Source organism: Lycium barbarum, chromosome 8 (genome assembly GCF_019175385.1).
Source record: "Lycium barbarum isolate Lr01 chromosome 8, ASM1917538v2, whole genome shotgun sequence".
Classification (NCBI taxonomy): Eukaryota; Viridiplantae; Streptophyta; class Magnoliopsida; order Solanales; family Solanaceae; genus Lycium; species Lycium barbarum.
The window spans coordinates 49,491,513-49,514,001 of NC_083344.1; positions in this window are offsets into that span (position 1 = coordinate 49,491,513).

Sequence of the window (22,489 nt, forward strand, 5' to 3'; positions counted from 1 at the left end):
ATGTGATAGAGGACAAATGTGAAGATCTTGGAAATAGATCTGGATAAATAAAGTATAATAACGATGGGTATGGATATAATTCGAGATGGAATAATTAAATTTTACGAAAAATGTCAAGGGATTTCTGACTCTTAAGGAATGTCCGAGAGGATAAATATGAAAGCATATTGATACGTTCACCTAGATAATGGAAGAGTCCCCCCCCCCCAAAAGACGATTTTGGAGATGGAAAGAATTCTTACTTTAATAAAATATTCCACAAATTCTAGGGCCAATGCTTTAAAATGGCAAATGAAGAAGAGCACTAGAGGATGGCAAAAACCTATTCAAAAGTTCTTCATAAGGTGCTATTTAGCGGTAAGGTGGTGACTTATCTGCGAACAAAGAGTTATGTATAATCAACTGAAGGAGGAAAACAAAGTTAAGAGCAAGGAAAGTCAAGAAGGGTCATAAGGGCAAAGGTAAGAAGAGTGGACTAAGGGAATTGCCAAGAGGCAGTTGTGTAACCATCAAGGACAAGAGGAAGGATAATAAGCTACTGAGTCTGACCAAAAGATAAAACATCGGTAATATGAGATAAGAGTCTTGATGAGGAGTAAATTCGACCATAAAGGGAGTAAGAAGAATGTATGACGGATATGTATAAGAATGAACAGGTTGTAGTAGCATGAAAAAAAATTGATGAAGGAAGAAAGAAAAGAGTGTACTTTACTAACATTGCATGACGAGAACAAAAATTTGCAGAGAATTAGAAGGACTATGATGCATGACTGTGATGCAAAATTTTTAAGAAGGACTACGAGACAATATAAGCTAAGCTAATGAAAGGAGGAATCGTGAGAATGAATGGTATAGTATAGATATAAATCGGGAATTAAAAGCAAGAAGAATCTAAAGGATCTTAGTAAAAAGGTAGTTACGAATGAAGATTTCGGCGGAAGGAGTATTGCATGGGGAGAAACTCCATAAAGAGCTCGAAGAATTTCGATGTCACCATTAATACATTGTCCTAGAGGATTAATAATCATGAAAGGAAGAAGTGGTCTGGATTGTATTCATATGTGTAAACCTGTGACTTAGTACAAAAGTTCAGCTAGTGAAAAGGAAAATAGTTAAACCATGCGAAGAAAGGAATTCCAGTATTATATGGAATAAAAGAATTAGAGGACCTCTAAAGCTGGCCAGATGACTATCAGAGACGGTTAGTATGCTAATGCTACTGGTATATAAGAATATCCAGGAATGTACTGACTCGAAGGAGCTAAAAATTTCAGACGAACCGATATATCAAGGAGGTGCTAAAGAAAAGTAAGAATGGACTAAATGAAATGCAAGTATATTATAGGACGAAGATAGAACAGGAGGCATGACAAGATGATGAAGAGTTAACAAAACAAAGGGCTTTTGTCAATAAAATACATTATGCTTCCAGGCTATGGTTCGAATCGCTCACACCGGAGAAAATTTGGGTTACATTTAAATATGCAGTAGAGTACTCCAGAAAGGTAACAGAAGGAATAAGAAGAGCATGCAAGCTGACCAAAGATAAGTATGTAGGACAAATTGGATTATTAAAAAGGGAAATCTTAGTATAAAAAGAGACGAAAGTTTTAAGAAGATGAGTGTTTATAGGAGGTTTAGTAATCCCCAAAGGAAAGAAAGATAATGTGCCTATGGATAACAAAAATAGCAGTGCTACCAGGGATTAGACAGTACCTCACAAGTCGCCAGTTATGTCAAATGTGAGAACATATGTTATCGAACCATATAAACAGTTGTCGTGATGAAAAAACCAGCAAAATAAGGTAAGGACAAGGATAAGGATTTTTAAAAAAAGAATAGAGACTAATTTAAGTCTCAAATGACCATCGGTACAAGAGAATCAAGGGTTGTATGGAAAGGAAGTTATGATTAAGTAAGATTTTATCTTAATTCCATGGTTACGGGTTTATTTTGTAATCATGTTAAGATGTGGGGAGAGAAAATTGGAGGAAAAGTTCAAAAATGAATTTGAAGTGGTAAAGCAGCTTAAGTTGTAATTATTAGTATGTTATGAATATAATTCTGCTATGAGAGATAATAATAATAATAATGACGAGGAAGCATCATACACAAGTGTATGAGATATGATGTTGCGGTTGTTGTTATAGACTAACTATGGAAAGTAATCTGGTCTGGTTTGAGTCCGATTTGAATATAAATCTCTTGGCTATGGTTGTCACGACCCAACCCCGTGGGCCATGACTAGTGTCCTAACTGGACACTCATATACACACTCGCTTACCGGATCGACATATCCAAAACAGTCATATTTTAGCATACGTTAATTCATATAGATACAGAGGACAAACGTCGTCTTAAGCGGCCACGTATATCAAACACATCATATCAAAACCCGTAGGCAGGCGGAATGTACATCGCCTGAACATATAAACATATGCAAACATATAGGCCACTTAGGCCATCATAGCAAACGGGGCCGCTTAAGGCACATATTTCAGACCAAACCAAACAAACATGACCCATGACCCACAAGTATGTCTACAGGCCTCTAACAAACATAACAAAATCATATGACGGGACAGGGCCCCGCCGTACCCCTGAATAGATAAACATATGTACACGGTAGAATATGTACCCAAAATATGGCTCCGAACAAAGGAGCGCTTTAACTGCTGGAGAGATGTCCTATGCTGGCGGATCACCAAAACGATCGTCTGTACCTGCGGACATGTAATGCAGCCCCCGAAGAACAGGGGGTCAGTACGGAATATGTATTGAGTATGTAAAGCATATAATACTGTGAATAAAACCGTAAACAGAAATGAAGTACAGAATACAGGTATAGAAAGTAAGCACGAAATATAAAGTAACCAAACAACTTACTGGAACCATAGACCATGCATGCCAAGAACGGTATCCGGTCCTTTGCAAGACCCGGGGAAAACGTGGCGCCGCCCTTCCCTCGGCACCACACACAACTAACTCCAGAAATATTGCTCCAAAATCTGCAACACACAAATCATAATATCATATCATAATAACAGATCATATGTGGTTCAGCGAACCAGAACACATCTAACTCCATAACACATCTAACTTCAGAATTCATATACGGTGCCCGACCCTCAAGTGAGGAGCTCGGGAACCACGCGCACGATATAAACCGGCCCGGGACTCAGCGAAGGAAGTCATCGCATATACACGAGCAGAGTAGTGAGAAACTAAATGCACATAAATCAAGACTCAATGAAATGATCGAACGTATTATCAGAATATTCGTAACGGATTTCTCACATAGCATACTTTTGTCAGAATACTTATATCGGAATACTTGTATCAGAATGCTTATGTCGGAACATTTACGTCAAACTGCTTATGTCAGACTACTCGTAGCGGAATACTTGTGTTAGAGAAGGCATGCGAATCATAACAAACTCGGAGTAGTTTAAAAAACTATTTATTATTTATTTTTTGTGGTTGGAACAATAACCAAATGTTTCCTTTACTTATCGTACGGAAATGAGTCAAACCGAACAATAGGAGAGGAGTCGGGAATAGTGGGCCCACCTCGGGTCAACAGAGGTGGCGTACACAAATCACGTACATTAAACTTTATAGAGTCACTTATGATAGTTTTAGTGTAATTCGGTTCCATCTGGCAAGTCATAGATGCTTAGACACTTGTTTCAACAAGTTATGAAGAACTTAGTTCAATTCTATTGAATGGAAAAGGGACAAATTCAAACTCAGATTTCTAGGAATAGAATCATCCCCGAGGCTCGTATCCAAACCTATTAGGTCTAAGACATGCCAAAGGAAGGAAGGGTAAAGCTTTACATACCTTTTCCGCTTCTTACGCTATTCCAAATTCAAATCCCAAACTCTCCAAAATCTACAAATGGTCACATTTACCAAACATTAATTAAAGCCTTTAGAAGTTGAATCTTAAGGTAACACTTGACAATTTGTCTACAGAAATTTGGGCAGCATTTCCCCTGTAAATGCGCCATCCCCGAGAATTTAACTCGGCCAGAAATACAACAACAATACCAACAGCAATACCAACAACCTTCACAATAACTACAAAACACATTCCAACATAAATAACCCTTCTTTACACATAATGCAACAACTTCTACTCCAACTTCACACTTTCAAACTAATGTCAACGCTTTCATATTTATTCACTAATTCAAGACCATTCAAATATAATTCGAAAACATTTCACATTATTCTACAAAATATGCAAAAGTTCCACCAAACCATAATCCACCCAAAACCTCCAATTTTCAACATAAATATTCACAACACATTTTTATCTTCCAATTTCACTTACAACAATCACCATTTGCACCTTACAACTTCATTTTCTCAATTACATAATTTATAATAAAATCGCATACTTTCCGACAACAAATTTTTCATGCTAACTTAAGCCATTATTCTTCCATTTACTTCACAAAGCTAAAATCAACACAATTAACATACAAAATAATATTTGTTCATCCCCCCTTCACCCTACACTACACGGCCACACACATATTCACCCATAACACACAAATTTCATACTTTTCACTCACTTTCACATACTACAACATGTATATATCTTCCATAACATAATAAAAACATAAAATTCTTACCTTTTCTCTTCAACTTCTTCACTTAACCAAAGTGCGGAAACGATGAAACGGATGACTTATCTTCCGAAACAATTATACCACGTTGTAGAGGGTCCTTGAATTAGTAGGAATATCACAAGAAAATAATTTTTGGAACAAAACTTCAAGGGGAAAAAATTGCAGGGCTTGGCCAAATGGCCCTTTATTTTCTTGCTCTTCTTCTTTTGTTTTTCTCTTTCTCTAATTCTCTTGAATCTTCTAATAGTCATGTGGCCTTTATTTATTTACCACATGAATTAATTAAATTCATGGGCTTGGGCCATGGAGTGTATGGCCGGCCACCCCCTATTGTTGGGCCTTTGTTTCCATTTTTTTTAGCCCAATTTCTTTTGGTTTATATTTCGTAATTCCCGAAACTAATTTCCGAAATCCCAATTTTTCCCTTAGCCTTCCTTGATATTTCCGCATCAATATTTTTCAGGAGCAACATATACATATTGGCTAGAGTCAAAATATTGCCTTACCTCTACAAGTCACAATTATTTCAAAATTTCCGAATATGCGAAAATACGGGATATAACAATGGTATTGTTGATCTATTGGATGGACAATATGAAGTAAAATAATCACTGAAAATAATAAGTCATCAGCAAGGAAATGCTATTACGAATCATCTAGGCACTGCCATGGGTGGAACTATGATGATATTGTAAGGAATTAAGAAGTCCGACCAAGGAATCAAAAGGAGATGATATGGTATGTAAATATATAAGGTCAACTAGTACATAAAGGGATAATCTAAAATAGTACCAGAGAAACAAGCAAGGAAAGGTACCATGTCTGAACAAGAGAGTTTGTTTATTAGTAGAGAAATAAAGAGCAAGTAAAAAGGGTACAACAGCTAAGGGTACTCTCAGATCGGCGGCAAGCCATCACAATCATAAGCTAGGATAATCTTAATGGGGATAGGACGATAATGGGACATCGGCTACTTACACAAAAAAAAAAAAAAAAAAAGAGGACGTGGAACTAATGGAGAAGTTTGACAAGAAATAGGAAAATATGAAAGAAGACTAATGAGCTCATATTATAAGCACATGAAGATCAGGGTCTAAGGAAAGACAACCATTTCATGAACCCATGATAACATTGTAAGCCCACAACTACAACATTCGAGGATGAATGTTTTTAAAGGGGGGGGGGGGGGGGGAGAATGTTACACCCTGTAGTTTTGAATTTTGTGATTTGTTAGGTGTTGATTGTTTTAAGTATGGACATTGGAGTTACCTCCAAGGATATACGAGATTATATGCTATTATATTATAGTTATGAGGATTTAAGTTCATATAATAAGCTACGGAAGGATTGGAGGGCAAGTGAATCAAGGAAATTAAGTTTGTTGGACTTTGGAGAAAATATGAGGGGCAATTTTCGTCTAACTTGGAGAAAGAATATATTTTAGTATATGAGGAGTTTTGGATAAAGCAAAAGCCTAAATTGAAGTTCATGAAGTCTAGTTTCCAACGCAACAAACTGCTCGTCGATAGAACATCGGAGTAGAGAGTTATGGACGCTACAAGTTAGGCTGCCACAGAAGAATTAACCATTCGTAAACACGACCAAAGGGCCACGAATGCAAAGAGGAGAAGGGATTAACCCTTCGCAAACGCGACCCAAGGCCGCAAACGCGAAGGGTAAATTTTATATCGGTGGAAACCGACTTAAACACCTTATATAAGGGGCAAACCCCCTTCATTTTCACCCAAAATATTTCCCAAAGCTCAGCAAACATATAGGGGCGAGTGTATATCATAAATTTGAGGGTTTGTGAGTGATTTCAAGTGGCGGAGTATTAAATCGAGGCTCGGGTAACGTGTAATTGTGATTATAGTATCGTTTTGGGTGGATTTCAGCTTGGATTCAAAGAAAATATTGAAGATCTTGCGGATTTAGTGAGAATAAGGTATGAATCTCTCCTTATTAATAATTATTTTGGTTTATTTGCGGAGATAAAGTTATTAAATAGTCGTATTACAAGTTGGCTAGTTGAGAAATTTGGAAAACATCATGTAGGATGTTTTAGGGAATATATTGGTATGGATAATGGTGTTGATAAAGTTGGTATTGTTGTTGTTGTTGGTTGTTGATATTATGATTTCGTGCTAGGCGTAAAAATACGGGAGATGCTGCCCGAATTTCGGCAGATTCTAAATGGATTAAAATTGAAGGCTTAAGACGAGCGTATGAGGATGAGCCTAACAATAGTATGAATTATTTTATATGTAGATTATGAAACTACGAATGATCCTAAGTAAATTGCAAGACAGGAAGTATGTTGGAAAGTCGAGAAATAAGCGTCCAGTTATGTTAAGGCTATTCCCTTTCTTTCTAAAGGCATGATTCTTTTCCTATGAACGCATACAGGACTTCCATAATACCCTTATTTCCAAAAATACTAGCGGTTCATGATTCTCAAAATCCTTATGATGCTAAAGACAAATGTTTTCTACAATGACCATGATGATGATTGTGCTGATCCCATTTCTGGAGATTTCAAAGTTATGGTTTTAATGTCATTATGAGATTACTGGGCTGGTTTCAAGATTATTGATTATAATTAGTGATGTTGATATCATCTTATGATTTTGTTCTTTCAAGGTTAGATATATGCATGATGATAATTCCATAATAAAAATCAGATGTTACCGACCTTAAGTCACTCCGATGTATTTATAACTTTTATTTGGACTCTCATGCATGCTATTTACATGATGTATATGTATATAATATATTTATGGATCGGGCCATTCGTTCTGCGGCAATATAATATATTTATTGATTGGGTCGTACGTTCATCGGCACTAACGTATGATTTTTATGGATCGGGCCGTACGTTTGTTACACTCCATAATAATCCGTGCTACTGTGTTAAAACAAGAAAGAATGAGTTAAGAAGGTTCAAGGAAAGTTAATCGAGTTAGTAAGAATATCGTTATATATATGGTTGTCTTAAGTATCTCGAGGTGACATGGTAACCTAAAGGATTTGAAATCGCGTTATGAGTATGTATATGAGGTAATGCGAGTGACCTTTTAAAGTATTTGAGATTATTAGTAATGATATAGAAGATGGACAAAATATATGAACATACTTTTGCGATTGGAGTTTCGTCGAAGCTGTGTGAGTTCTCTAATTATGTTTAAGGTTATTGTGATTCTCTGGACCTTTCGAGATGTGTATATGGATATTTATTGATGTATACAAATGTGTATATGTATGCATAAGAGGTTACATGAGGTTGGAAGCGGATTAGAAGTTAAACGAAATGAATCGGAACAACTTCAATAAAATCTCGGACCCGATTTTAGTCTATATTGTAGGAGGCATATCTCCTAGTATATGAGGAGTTTTAAGGTGTTTCAAAAGCCTAAAACGAAGTTCATCGAGTCTAGTTTTCAATGAAACAAACCGCTTGTCAAAACGATATCGGGGTAATGACATATGGACGATGCAAGTTGGATGAGCGGGGATTAAGACTTAAATGTTCACAATTTTTCAATTGTGGCCGTGTGGGCCCCACAAACACAAGGCAAAAATCAGATTTTTGCCCATGCTCAGTTGGGGGAACGTGCAAGACCCCTTGGGCAGAAATATATCCAACTTTGTTGACCAAAAGTTGCATGCCAACTCATTTTTCCCAATGCCACAAATTGAACAAGAGAGAGAAGCTCTCATCTTCTCCAACTAGAGAAAGAGAGCCACGGCTATGGCAGCTCCTCCACCACAAAAAAAAAAATCAGTTTTCTTCCTCAAATCAACTCCTCATATAGTGTACAAGAACGTGTAGTAGTTGTTGGAAAGAAACAAGGGGGTGTAGCACCTCAATAGGGTTGAAGATTCGGCCAAAGTGAAGAACAAGTTGTAAGGTAAGAATGTTTATTGTTCTTGTGTTGCATGATGATTTGAATGTATAGTTCATGAAGGTTGTTGTTGGATTGTTGTTGTAGTTGAAGTAGAGAGTGAGCTGTGAGTGTTGGGGAAGCCATGGTTGGTTTCATTTTGTATGTATTGTTGGTGAATTGAATGGGTGTCAACATATGTAAATGAACAAAGATTGTAGAAGTTGGTTTATGATGTTGTATGTTGGTATTGGACTGTTTTGTGAGGGAGTTAGTGAACTGTTTTTACTTGATATTTTGATTGTTATTATCATGAATTTCATGATGGAAATGAAGGTGTTTAATGGTTGGAGTTGAAACTAAAATCGTTTGTGAGTTGTTGTAAGGATTATAGAAATGACGATGTAGTTTAGTTGTGTACGAATTGATGTTGTATTTGTCGTGTGGATAGCTGGTCATAACCTACTGAAAATATATGAAAAGAAGGCATGAAATAATGTGTAAGAATCATAGGGGGTTTGCTTAGTATGTTCGTAAATGTTTGCAAGAATTCCGAACATTGTTTAGGGACTGTTTTGGACATGTTATTGGACTGTTTTGGACATGTTGTGGTAATGGACTGTTTTCTAAAAAGTTTAAATGAGCCATGTGTTGTAGGCTTTAATGGAATCATGTTTAATCTCCTTGTACATGTATTGGAAATGGATTTAATGTGTTGTGGTTTGGATGAATGGATGAAAATCATGAAGTTGTTATAGTTGTGTTGAAGCCGTGTAAAGGGGCTGTTTTAGGGGAAATTATGGACTGTTTTGTGCCAAGTTTTGATTGTTGTTGTTATGAACATTGTGGTATATTGTATGTATGTTGAATATGTGAATTTAGGTGTTAAAGAAACAAATCAAATTGAAGTACGCAAGCAGTCCAAAACAGTGGACTGTTTTAAGGTTAGAAGCAAATTAGTGAATGTTGAATATTGATTGTTGCTATGAACGTGTAGTGAAAGTGAAGCTTAATGATTCAAGTTGAAATTGAAATGGTTTGTGGGCTGTTATAAGAATAAATATGATGCTGAAACAGTTCCGATAATCGCATAAGTAATGTTGTAAACGTGTTGTTGTCGTTGTAATTGAAGTTGGAAAATTGCGAAATAGAAATTGTAGTGTTGTGTGTGCTGTTTGGCCGTGAGTATGGGACAGTTTTGAATGATGTATGGACTGTCCAAAGTCCCTTAAATCATGTTTATACAAGTTTGGATTGATACATGAAAGAATGACTAGCAATATTAGCTTGTAGCACTAGTTGGTTTGAATGCGAACGAAACGTCGTCTAAATGTTAGAAAGGGATTGTGAGTGTCAAAATACGTATCGAATTCCCTCGTAAACTAATCATAGCTTGTGATATCTTGATATAGGATAAGTACCATTGGGAAGCAAGTACAAGTTATTATACGACTAAACGCTAAAGGTATGTAAAGCTTATTCCTTCTTTTCTTGGCATGTCCTAGACGTAAGTATGAAACGATATGAACCTTGGGGTAAATTATATTCTCTAGTTCCATGCATGACTTATGATTATATATTTCCTTAATGCTATTGTCACGAGCCTACTACATGATTGACTAATGAATGATGTATAGAAGTTCCTACTCTTAAAAGAATGGCATGAATAGAAGTATACTTGATTTTCAAAAGCTACATCACGAAAATTGATACATGTACATGAAAGCTGAAACGTTCCTTGCTATGGCTTATAATGAGAGTTGAAAAGAATTGAATATGATTATTATCCCAATACTTTAGAGCTGGTTAGTTGCTTATCTATTGAGTCTCAAAAGATGCATTGCATATATGTGGTTGCTTATTATTCTGCTCGTGCTTATCGCTATATCCTTCACTGAGTCCCGGGCCAGGACACGTTCTCGTGCGCACATCTACTATATTATTACCGAGTCCCTCATTAAAGGGCCGGGACACGTATATGTTTATGTTTATGATGCTATGACTGTATTCACCGAGTCCCTCACTAGAGGGCCGGGACACGTTATATATATCTATAATGATATGATGATGTGATGATATGATGATATGGAGATGGTGGCCAGGAGGGCATATATATTCCTTATTACCGAGTCCCTTACGAAAGGGCCGGGACACGTCTATGTGCATGTTTATGATACTATGATTTTAATTACCGAGCCCCTCACTAGAGGGCCGGGACACGTATATATGTTATATACAGAATGATTATGCAGCTTTGATTACAAAACACTATATGGACATTGATATGAGAATGATATAGATGAAATATGTTCAAAGGCAAGTCTTTATGAAATTCTGTTAGTTGCATTGAGTCCTATACATCTTATCTCAGTATGAGTCTATCACTATGTTTCATGCTTTACATGCTCATTACATATTCCGTACTGACCCCCTTTCTTCGGGGGGCTGCGTTCATGCCCGCAGGTACAGACGTTCATTTCGGAGATCCGCCAGCTTAGGACACTTATTCAGCTATTTTGACTGCTCCTTTGTTCCGGAGCCTAGCTTGTGGTATAACTCCCTTATGTTGAATTCATATGAGTTTATTTGGGTACGGCGGGGCCCTGTCCCGCCATATGAAACGGTCATTACTCTTAGAGGTCTGTGGACATTTGTGTGGGTCTGTTTATGGTTGTTGACGCGTTTTATGATTATGACATATGTTTGGGGCGTACCCATTCGTAATGGCAGCCTTGTCGGCTTGCATATATATGTATGTTTGGTATGTTGCATATCGTGGCAGCCTTGTCGGCTTGCGTAGAAAAATATATGTTGTTGTTTAAAAATGGTAACTCCTCAGGAGACAGGTGCCTACGACATACAAAAAAAATATTTTGACAGCTTTAAAACAACACCATACCTTTTTATACGAATAAGTTCATGACATACTAGTTATAAATGATTATAGTTAACAAGTGACATGAGTGTCCAATTCGGGCACTAGTCACGGCCTACGGGGTTGGGTCGTGACAACGTTCCTCGGCACTAACGTATGATATTTATGGATTGGGCCGTACGTTCCTCGGCACTAACGTATGATATTTATGGATCGAGCCGTACGTTCCTCGGCACTAACGTATGATATTTATGGATCGGGCAAACACTTATTTTATATATATATATATATGTGTGTGTGTGTGTGTGTGTGTGTGTGCGTGCGCGCTTACTTACCTCTGATTTTTAAGAGTCATGCATTACATATTGTACGTTCTCAGATGACAGGCTACCTCTACTCTCTTTATATTTCCGTCCTACTTATGTTATTGCTTCCATCCTTACATGCTCAGTACATTGCTCGTACTGGCGTCCTCTTGTTATGGACGCTGCATTCATGCCCGCAGGTTTAGGTAGTCAAGCCAACAGCCCAGCGCAGTAGGATATCCACTCAGCTGCAGTCAGTGCACTCCACTTGGTTCAGAACTGCAGTTTCTTTTGGTATGCCATTTTGATTTGTACATATGGATATGACGAGGCCTTGTTCCGTCCTCTTTACAGTTTATGTTCCACAGAGGTCTATAGACAGTTGTATGTAGTTAGGAAGTTATGTAGTGTTGTCGGCTCTTATTTTTGTCATACATCATATGGAGCGGCCTAGCCGGCTTGCACCGTTATCTTCTGCACATATATGTATATGTTGGTTGAAGTTCTTGGCGCAAAGTTGGTTATGTTGTTATTACAGAAGTGTATAATTCAGTTAAAAGTCATATATGGACTACCATAATGTTCAGTGAGTTTTAGGTACAAAGGTAGGAGTGCTTGATCAGAAGGAGTCGGGCACTCGTCATGCCTCCTCAGTTTGGGGCGTGACAGACCCTTCCCCGAGCCTTATTAGTACGATTTTAACCCGAGGGGATGGGTGGTGTTATTCCCGAGGTGATCAGGCGAGATTTCTAAAGTCTTTTGTGAAATAAAGCCTTAAAGTGAAAAACATTTGATCACAAGTTGGCTTTTGGATAAACGGACCTTTTTTGAAAATCTGTCGATTTCTAGAGGTTCGGATGATCGATTGTGACCTGATGGAATGTTCAGTTCAGTTCTCAAGGCACTTAGGAGCATTTTGGGTTATCAGTTTAAAAGTTAGTATTTCGACATTGGGTGTTGAGCCAATCAAATAGACCTCCATTGCGAATTCCAAGACTGCGAGTGAGCCCGTAGCGTGATTTTATGTGTGAATCCATGTCTGGTTGTATCTGTCACGACCTAACTAGGAGCCGCGATGGGTACCCGGGGCTAACCACTAAGCACCGCTCGTTCTATCACTCATCATGCTCATTTAATGCTCTTTTATCAATTTTATAATCAAATCATGAGAAAATCATATTTCATTTAAGAACATAAAATACTTTTATATGCACAAGCCTTTGGGATATCAAAATAATATATATATACACAGTAGAAAATCTCGTGAGACCATCTAGCCCACACTGCGCATCTACGAGCCTCTACTGGAGTGCTTAATATAAGGATGGGACAAGACCCCATCATGCCCAAAAATATATGTACATGAGTATACGCAAAATAATAACCAAGCACCTCCGGAACAAAGGAGTGCTTCCAATCAGCTGACAGCTACTACGGGTCTGGGTCGAGCTCACCTCCCTGTCTACCTGTGGGCATGAACAGAGCGTCCAAAGAAAATGGACGTCAGTACGAACATCGTATTGAGTATGAGAGAGAGGCATAAACAATGAAATAAGATAAGGATATAAAGGAAATATCAATATGAACCATCTGTCTGACTGTCAAATATAGGAGAAGTAATGCATGCTGTCTTACTCATACTCATCATCGTATCATATATGCATAATGTATAAGCTGCCTGTCCATATAGGATCGGTGTGATAATCATAACATTAGCCTGCGTCCAGGCCTCCCGCGTCCGGGGTATCATCTCATGCCGCCCACTAGTGGTGTCTGCCCATGCCATCTGGCCATGGTGTATAGCTGCCCGCCTTGGCGGTGACTGCCCGGCCAAATAGGCGCGGTGTAATAATAATACCATCATATGCTCATCATGATATGCTAATCTTATCATAGTACATGCATAAGGCTCAAGATCAACTATACTTTATCGGGGTGACGTAAGGTCGTGATCCCCCGATTTCGTTATGGGGCAATCATTGACATTCTGCCTCACCTTAAAGGAATTAGCGCATAAGGTGAGTGTAAGTAGTAAATGACATCATTATCATTATAGGATCATCATATCATATTTCTTATCTCATATAGCTACTCATAGATATAGGCTTTTAGCTTTCCGAAATATAGGGACTCATGAAGAGGAAAGAAAATCATGCTTTAGGATTCATGCCATTAGAAAGAAAGGACTAGCCTCACATACCTTTGACGTTTAACTAAGCTATCGTTCACTTGTGCTCCTTCGATATCACGTCTTTACCTTCAAGAGAGAATTCGCACTAACATTAGTTAATCGACTATAAGAACGCGTTACTATTTCTAGAGAAAATTGGGCAGCACTTCCTTTGTTTATACTAATTTTCTCATATTCTATATCAACTCGCAAAAGTTCACAACAACATTCACAATATTGCAATCAACAATCATCATTTATATACATTGACCACAATCCACCATTTCTCTTCAATTTCTCCACATTTATGGTTATAGCTCACTATCGCGTTTCCTCATATATGTAATGCTTATTTCATGGCCTAAATGTCATTTATGACGTATTCATAATCATAACATATCAACATTCATGATTCAATCCAACTCTTGTTCAACCATGGCACTATTCACCCATTTATGACCCATTTTCCATATCTTTCTATAATTCAAATATCTTAGCCTTCCAATACCTTAAACAATATGATATAGTCATGAAACGTACCTTAGATGATGGAGGAACAACCCTTGAATAGAAGTACTCTTCTTGCACCAAAACCCTATTTGACTTTCCTTGAGTTTTCTTGGTGTGGATGAACTTTAGCTAGGTCTCATACACTTTGTTTCATGGATTTGATGTTATTGATCATGGATTTCCTTTTATTTTCTTGTGGATGAAGAGTGGAGAATATTCTAGAGGTTTCTAGAGAGAAGTAACGTGGAAATGAAATGAATTTAATGAGCTTGGGTTTCCTTTTAATGACTTAAAATCTGATTTGGAATGAACAGTAGTTGAAGTGCACAGTGGTCGTAAACCCAGTTTACGGTCCGTATTCTAGTTTACAGGCCGTATTTCGTGGACGTATGTAAACATAATAGAACCAGAAAGTCAGGCTGAGGACATGGTGGTTTACGACTCAGTTTACGAGTCGTATTTCAATTTACGGTCCGTATTCCAAGTCGTATTTAACCATTTGAACATTTAGTAGAAAGTTGAAGTTTTGTAGGTTGAAATACGACATGGCAGTTTCCGGGCCGTATACCACTTTACGGTCCGTATTTCATCGACGAGACCAAAGTGCAAGTCCGCAACTTTTCACATTTTCAGCACTTTATAAATAGTCGTTGGGCTCATAACCTACCTCTTATTCCCATTGCCTTTGAAATCTTACTTTGGGTCATCAAACATCGTTCCCTCCTTGCGAAAACATCGTATACTCGTATTCTTCGTAAGTCTATTCACTGTACGAGATTGGAAATTTCCGAGGTTTAACATCCTTCCCCCCTTTGGAACATTCGTCCTCGAATGTTAAGTCATCGGGAATTCTAGAAAAATTTCGCCAGAGTTTCCCCTGTAATATGGCACCACCATCCTGTCACAACAACCCATAATATCATCGCCTCACAGGGCTACATCCCAATACCAACATATCTATGGCCACACACGACCCAAAGCATAAAAATAAAGCATACATACCTTATAGTGTTGACGTTTCATCTTGGATCTCCTCTGGGGGTTGGAATAAGTGCGGGTACTTAGATTTCATCTTCTCTTCCGCTTCCCAAGTCATTTCTTCTCGGTTGTTGTTTCGCCACAACACTTTGACTGAAGCTACTTCCTTATTTCGAAGTCTTTGTACTTGCCTGTCTAGAATAACAATAGGCACTTCTTCATAGATTTGTTTTTTAGTTATTTGCACATCATCTATCAGGATAATCTTTGTGGGATCTCCAACACATTTGCGGAGCATCGAAACATGGAAGACTGGATGGACTGATTCAAGCTCCGAAGGCAAGTCCAATTCATAGGCGACATGACCCACCTTGCGGCTAATTCTATAGGGTCCAATATACCTAGGACTTAACTTCCCTCTCTTGCCAAATCTCATTAGCCCTTTCATTGGCGACACTTTCAAAAATACCCAATCATCAATCTGAAATTCCAAGTCTAGTCGGCGATTGTCCGCATAAGACTTTTGGCGACTTTGGGCTGTTAGCAATCGATCTCGAATGACCTTAACTTTTTCCACCACTTGCTGAATCAATTCGGGGCCTACTAGTTGTACTTATACTATTTCAAACCATCCGATTGGGGATCTATATTTCCTCCCATATAAAGCTTCATATGGAGCCATTTGAATGCTGGAATGGTAGCTATTGTTGTATGCGAATTCGATTAGCGGGAAATGGTCGTCCCAACTTCCACCGAAATCCAGCACACATGCTTATAGCATATCTTCCAAGGTCTGAATAGTACGCTCGGCTTGTCCATCAGTCTGCAGGTGGAATGCCGTGCTAAGCTTCACTTGAGTGCCTAGACCTTCTTGAAAGGACTTCTAGAATTTGGCTGTAAACTGTGCTCCTCTATATGTGATAATAGATAATGGGATACCATGAAGTCGCACAATTTCTTTGAGATATAACCTCGCATAATCTTCTGTTGAGTATATAGTCCTAACTGGGAGAAAATGGGCTGCTTTCGTCAATCTATCCACGATCGCCCATATAGAATCATACTTGCCTTGAGAACGAGGTAACTCCACAATAAAATCCATATGGATCACTTCCTATTTCCAAGTAGGTATTTCTATGGCTTGCAATAAGCCTCATGGCTTCTGATGTTCAACTTTTACTTGTTGGCAATTTGGACACTGTGCTACAAATTCTGCTGTGTCTCTCTTCATGCCATCCCACCAATACATCATCTTGAGATCATAATACATTTTGGTTGCACCTGGGTGAATGAAATACCGAGAACGATGTGCTTCTTCTAGAATTCGTCGGCGCAATCTTGCCGCATTCGACACGCATAACCTACCTCAGTATCTAAGAATTCCATCCGTAGAAACTTCAAATGAATATTTCTCTTTTCCATGAGATGTGTCTCTGTAGCGACACAATTGAGGATCTTCATATTGCCATTCTTTCACCTCCATATCCAAGGACGAAATTGTGGGATCATTAATGCAAATCCCTGCATTACCCGAATCAATTACACGTACTCTAAGGTTTGCTAGTTGGTGGAGCTCTCGAACCATCTCTTTCCTTTCCAGAGGAACCTCACATAGACTGCCCATTGATCGGCGGCTAAGCGCATCAGCTACTACATTCGCTTTTCCGGGGTGGTACAAAATGTTCACATCATAATCTTTTAACAATTCTAACCACCGCCTTTATCGCAAATGTAACTCCTTCTGCTTGAAAATGTACTGAAGACTTTTGTGATCTGTATAGATATCAACATGCACACCACACAAATAATGTCTCCACATTTTCAGTGCATGAATAACCGCAGCCAATTCGAGGTCATGAGTTGGATAGTTCTTTTCATGTTTCCGCAGTTGCATCGAAGCATATGCAATAAATCTACCGTGCTGCATTAATACACATCCCAATCCAACACCGGAAGCGTCACAATACACCACATAGCCATCTGACCCTTCTGGAAGTGTTAAGATCGGAGCTGAGGTCAATCTGTCTTTCAACTCCTGGAAGCTGCGTTCACAAACATCGCTCCATTGAAATTTAGCCGACTTTTGGGTTAGCTTCGTCAATGGGGCTGAAATAGATGTGAATCCCTCTACGAATCTTCTATAATAACCTGCCAACCCCAGAAAACTACGAACTTCTGTAGGCGTCGTAGGCCTTGGCCAAGTCTTCACAGCTTCAATTTTCTGAGTGTCAACTCGAATGCCATCATCGTAAATAACATGGCCCAGAAATGTTACAGAATTTAGCCAAAACTCGCACTTTGAAAATTTTTCATACAATTCTTGGGCTCGAAGAATTCCAAGAACGATACGTAAATGATCTGCATGTTCTGACTCTGTGCGGGAATAGACCAGAATATCATCAATAAATACTATCACAAATAAGTCCAATAGTGGCCTGAACACATTATTCATCAAATTCATAAACACGACCGGAGCATTAGTCAACCCAAACGACATCACTCGAAATTCATAGTGGCCATATCTCGTTTTGAAGGCTGTTTTGGGAATATCCGCTTCTCTAACCCTCACTTGATGATAACCCGACCTCAAATCTGTTTTAGAAAACCACTTGGCACCATGCAATTGATCGAACAAGTCATCAATCCTTGGAAGAGGATATTTATTCTTTATCGTCACCTTGTTCAATTGCCTATAATCGATGCACATCCGTAGAGAACCATCTTTTTTTCTCACAAACAAGACCGACGCTCCCTACGGTGATGAACTGGGTCTAATAAATCCCTTCTCGAGCAGGTCTTTCAACTGCGCCTTTAGCTCTTTTAATTACACCGGGGTCATTCGATAAGGAGGAATAGAAATAGGCTTGGTGTCCGGCAACACATCAATGGTGAAGTCAATTTCTGTTTCTGGAGGAAGGCCTGGAAGTTCGTATGGAAACACATCTGGGAATTCATTCACTACCGAAACTGACTGGAAAGTTGGCGGCTTTGCCTCGGTGTCATGAACCCGAACTAAGTGATTAATATAGCCCTTGGCTATCATCTTTCTTGCCTTAAGGTAGGAAATAAACCTACCTTTTGGTGATGCTGCATTACCTTTCCACTCAAGCACGGGCTCTCCCGGAAATTGGAATCTAACCACTTTCAATCGGCAATCAACGTTAGCATAGCACGAGGCCAACCAATCCATACCCATAATTACATCGAAATCTAACATTTCCAACTCAATCAAATTAGCTTTGGTCTGACAATCACATATCACAATTACACAATTTTTATACACTTGTCTAGCTATCACGGGATCACCAACCGGAGTACACACCTCAAAAGGTTTGATTGGCTCAGGTTTCACCCCAATACAACTATCAACATATGGAGTAATATAAGAAAGAGTAGAACCCGGATCTATCAGTGCATATACATCACGGAAAAATATAGACAATGTACCTGTAACCACATCCGGGGAGGACTCAAGATCCTGCCGTTCGGCTAAAGCATATACGCTGGGCCGAGTGGCACCTGAAGTAGATGCTGCCCCTCTGCCTCTACCTCGACCTGCTGACATCTGTTATATCCCGTATTTTTGAATGTCATATTATTAACTGAGGTGGGGCCCACACGTCAATTTTTTTTTGGGACACGTGACAAGTTATATGAATCGCATGTGTAAAGTAAAACACAACTTGTGAAGGGCCTTGGGGCCAAATCAAAGTGGAAGCCCTCCAAACGAATTTTTTAAGAAAACGTTTTTGGATGACCTGACTTGGAGGGGCAAAAACGGCATTATAAGTCTGGAATTTGGGGAAACGCCCAAGTAAAAGTTGTAGATAATTGAAATAGATTTCCAACGGTAGGTCGTGGGCCTATAGGTGACATCGGGATAAGGAGATATGAACATTTTAAGGCGGAAAGGTCAAGCTGGGCAGTGAAATGGGCCCAACCCGATTCCAATCCGGGTCAGGCCCATTTCCTTGTTATTTAAGGGAGGTTTCAGCCTCCTCCTCCACATTTTCAGATCAGAAAAGATCCAGAAAATTCTATAGAGAGAGAGGGAGGAAAGACTTAGAGAGATAAATAAAGTTTGATCAAAATCTGAGCCCCGAATCCCGAAGCCCATGAAGAGAAAAGTGTTCTACGTCGTGTTGCCTTCGATTTGAGCTAAAAATCAACTAAAAATAAGAGGGTGGACGTGGTAGCTGTGCACTTAAGGTATCATTAAGGCTCTTTTTCATTGCCAACAAGTTTATTTAAAGTTTCAACGGAATTGAACGGGAAAATAGCGATATAAATTCGTCCGTTGGCATTGAAATTGATTGTAGAAGATTATGTCATTTTAATATGATTTTATGATATTATGGAAATGAAGTTGTTAAGATGTGAATTATGATTATGGTTGATGAAATTGGAAGGTGGAAATATGTTATGAATATGTATGTTGAAGATTTGAAGTTTTGGATGGATTATGGTTTGGTGGAAAATTTGTATATTTTGTATATCATGTGAATATTGTATAGAAATGATATGAAATACTTCCAAATCACATTGTAATGGTCTTGATTAATGATGAATATGGAAATGTTGATACTAGTTTGGGTTGGTGAAGTTGAAGTGGAAGTTGTTGGACCATGTGGAAAACAAGGCTAGTTATGCCATACTATATGTTTTGTAATGCTTGTTGTTGTTAGTGATGTTGTTGTTGGGTTGCTGTGTTGATATATTAAGCCGAGCTAAGTCTCGGGGATGTCATATATATAGGGGAAATGCTGCCAAAATTTCGGTAGGCAATTATGTGATTAAGCTTAGATTCTCGAAAAGCTTGAAATTGACAATTGGTAAACATGACCATTTGTAGATTCTGGACGAAATTGGAATTGAAGCCAAGCGAGCGTAAGGCGCAATCGAGGTATGTAAAGTCTTCCCCTTTGTTCTTTGGCATGTCCTAGATGTACTAGGTCAAGATCGGAGCCTCGGGGGCGATTCTGCTCATAGAAACTCGAGATTGATTTTTGATACTATTCATTCAATTCAATTGAATTTCAAAAGGCGCATTTTGCTAGAAAAGTGGTTAAACCTCCATAACTTGTACAAATGTAACCCGATCACTATGAAACCTTCCTGGATGACTCCGTAGAGTCTAATGGGCGTGATTCTTGTCCGCCGCCTCGACTTGGCCCGAGGTGGGCCCGCTATTCCCCGCTGCCACTCTTATTGTTCTGTCTGTCTTATTCCCATACGATAAGTCGAGGAAACTTATAGCTATTGTTCCGACTACTAAACGGGAGTTATTTTAACGAACCTGAATTGATTTAATGTTCATGGAAACAATTACGGGGACAGAAACCCTGATATAAATTCTGTATGGCTTTAGTCAATGTACTCGTGTCCGGAGCTCGCAGGTAGCTCCTGGTTATTATGTTGTTTACTATACGATAGGTGCTATGACCACCTTTATGAGCTCTATAAAATATTTTTTTGACATCTAAAATGTTTTGAAAATATTACCCTGATATTTTGGATAAACTACTTACCTCCCGTACTTACTGATATACGATTTTGGTATACCTGAATCTTGTGTGATGTATGATCCTGGCGTGTATGATTATGTTGGGAAAGTAGTGATTTGGTATCCTGTATGGTTGTTTTCTGTTTCACCGAGTCCCGGGCCGGTTATGTGAATATGCGCATATGTAATATTGGCCGCTGGACCCTCGACCGCGGCGTGTCCGACATTGACAGCTGGACCCTTGACCGCGTCATGCCGGACGTGTGGCATTGACTGCTGGACCCTTGACCGCGTCTGCCGCACTTGTGATTGTGCCTGACATAGACCGCTGGACCCTTGACCGCGGTATGTCAAATGTGTGATTGTGACCGCTGGACCCTCGACCGCGGTATGTGTGATTCTAACCGCTGGACTTTTGGTCGCGGTATGTGTGATTATAACCGCTGGACCCTTGGCCGCGGTACGTGTGATAGTGACCGCTGGGTACTTGGCCGTGGTATGCGTGGTAGCGACCGCTGGACTTATGGCCGCGGAAATTGTGCGTTGATTCCTTTATATGTGTGAAACAAAAATGTTTTTCAAAAGAAAGTAAAGCATTTTGACATTCTAACTGCCGTATTTGCCTGCTGGAACCTCTTGGGTATGACTTGTGCACTAGAGGCGACCCTGTGGCGACCTGGTTATTCGTACACACCCCAGTGCACTGTCCATTGCGCCCCTCACTAAAGGGCCGAAACCTGAGGTAAATATATACTACCTGTGCTTGAGTAAGTTTATGATTCTGCATGCATGGTTCTGCCTGTTACATTTCTGGACAGCGGATTCGGAGAATGATTCTGTTGGTGTTGCTTCTGCATGATTGAGCCGGACTATGCTTCAGTCGGCTATAGGTCTACACCCCTAGCTTCGGTTGCGGGTATGTCAGTAGCACTCTGTGCCCCGATCCGCACGATGATCCTGCCAGTTAGGCTTTGTACCTCTGTTTCATATCACGATTCAGACGGCTACACCCCGGGCCTTTGATATATATCGTGGTCCTGGCCACACACTCTGTATTTCCGTTTCGGACTTGGATCCGATACTACCTGTTCTATTTCTATACTTCTGGCTCGGTTTTGCTTATATTGTTATATTTCCGCTTTACATACTCGGTACATTTCCGTATTGACCCCCTGTTCTTCGGGGGCTGCGTTTCATGCCGCGCAGGTACTCCCAGTTGAGTTGAGGACAGATGGAAGATGTTCCAGTGCAGATGGCAAGCTCCATTTGTTCCCGGAGTGCTGCCGAGTCAGATTATGTATGTTATGCTTTTGGGATCTTATTAGAGACTTTGCAGACAGTGTCGTGGGTATTGGTTGTCGGATTGTGTACGTAATGAATTTTGTATGATCACAAATTTGTTCGGCTTGAAAGCCACGAGAAAGAATATTTCTGAAAGAAAAGTTTTGCTATGTACTTTATTATTTGTTTTAAAGAAAAAAAAAGAGTTGACGTGATTTTATGTGCAGCGAGAGTCTGAGGGTTCGCTCGACCCTAAGTAAGGGTCGGGTGCCCATCACACCCCAGTGAGGTCGGGGTGTGACAACATCTGAGGAGTCTGCCCTACCGGGCGCACTGAGGAAGAACC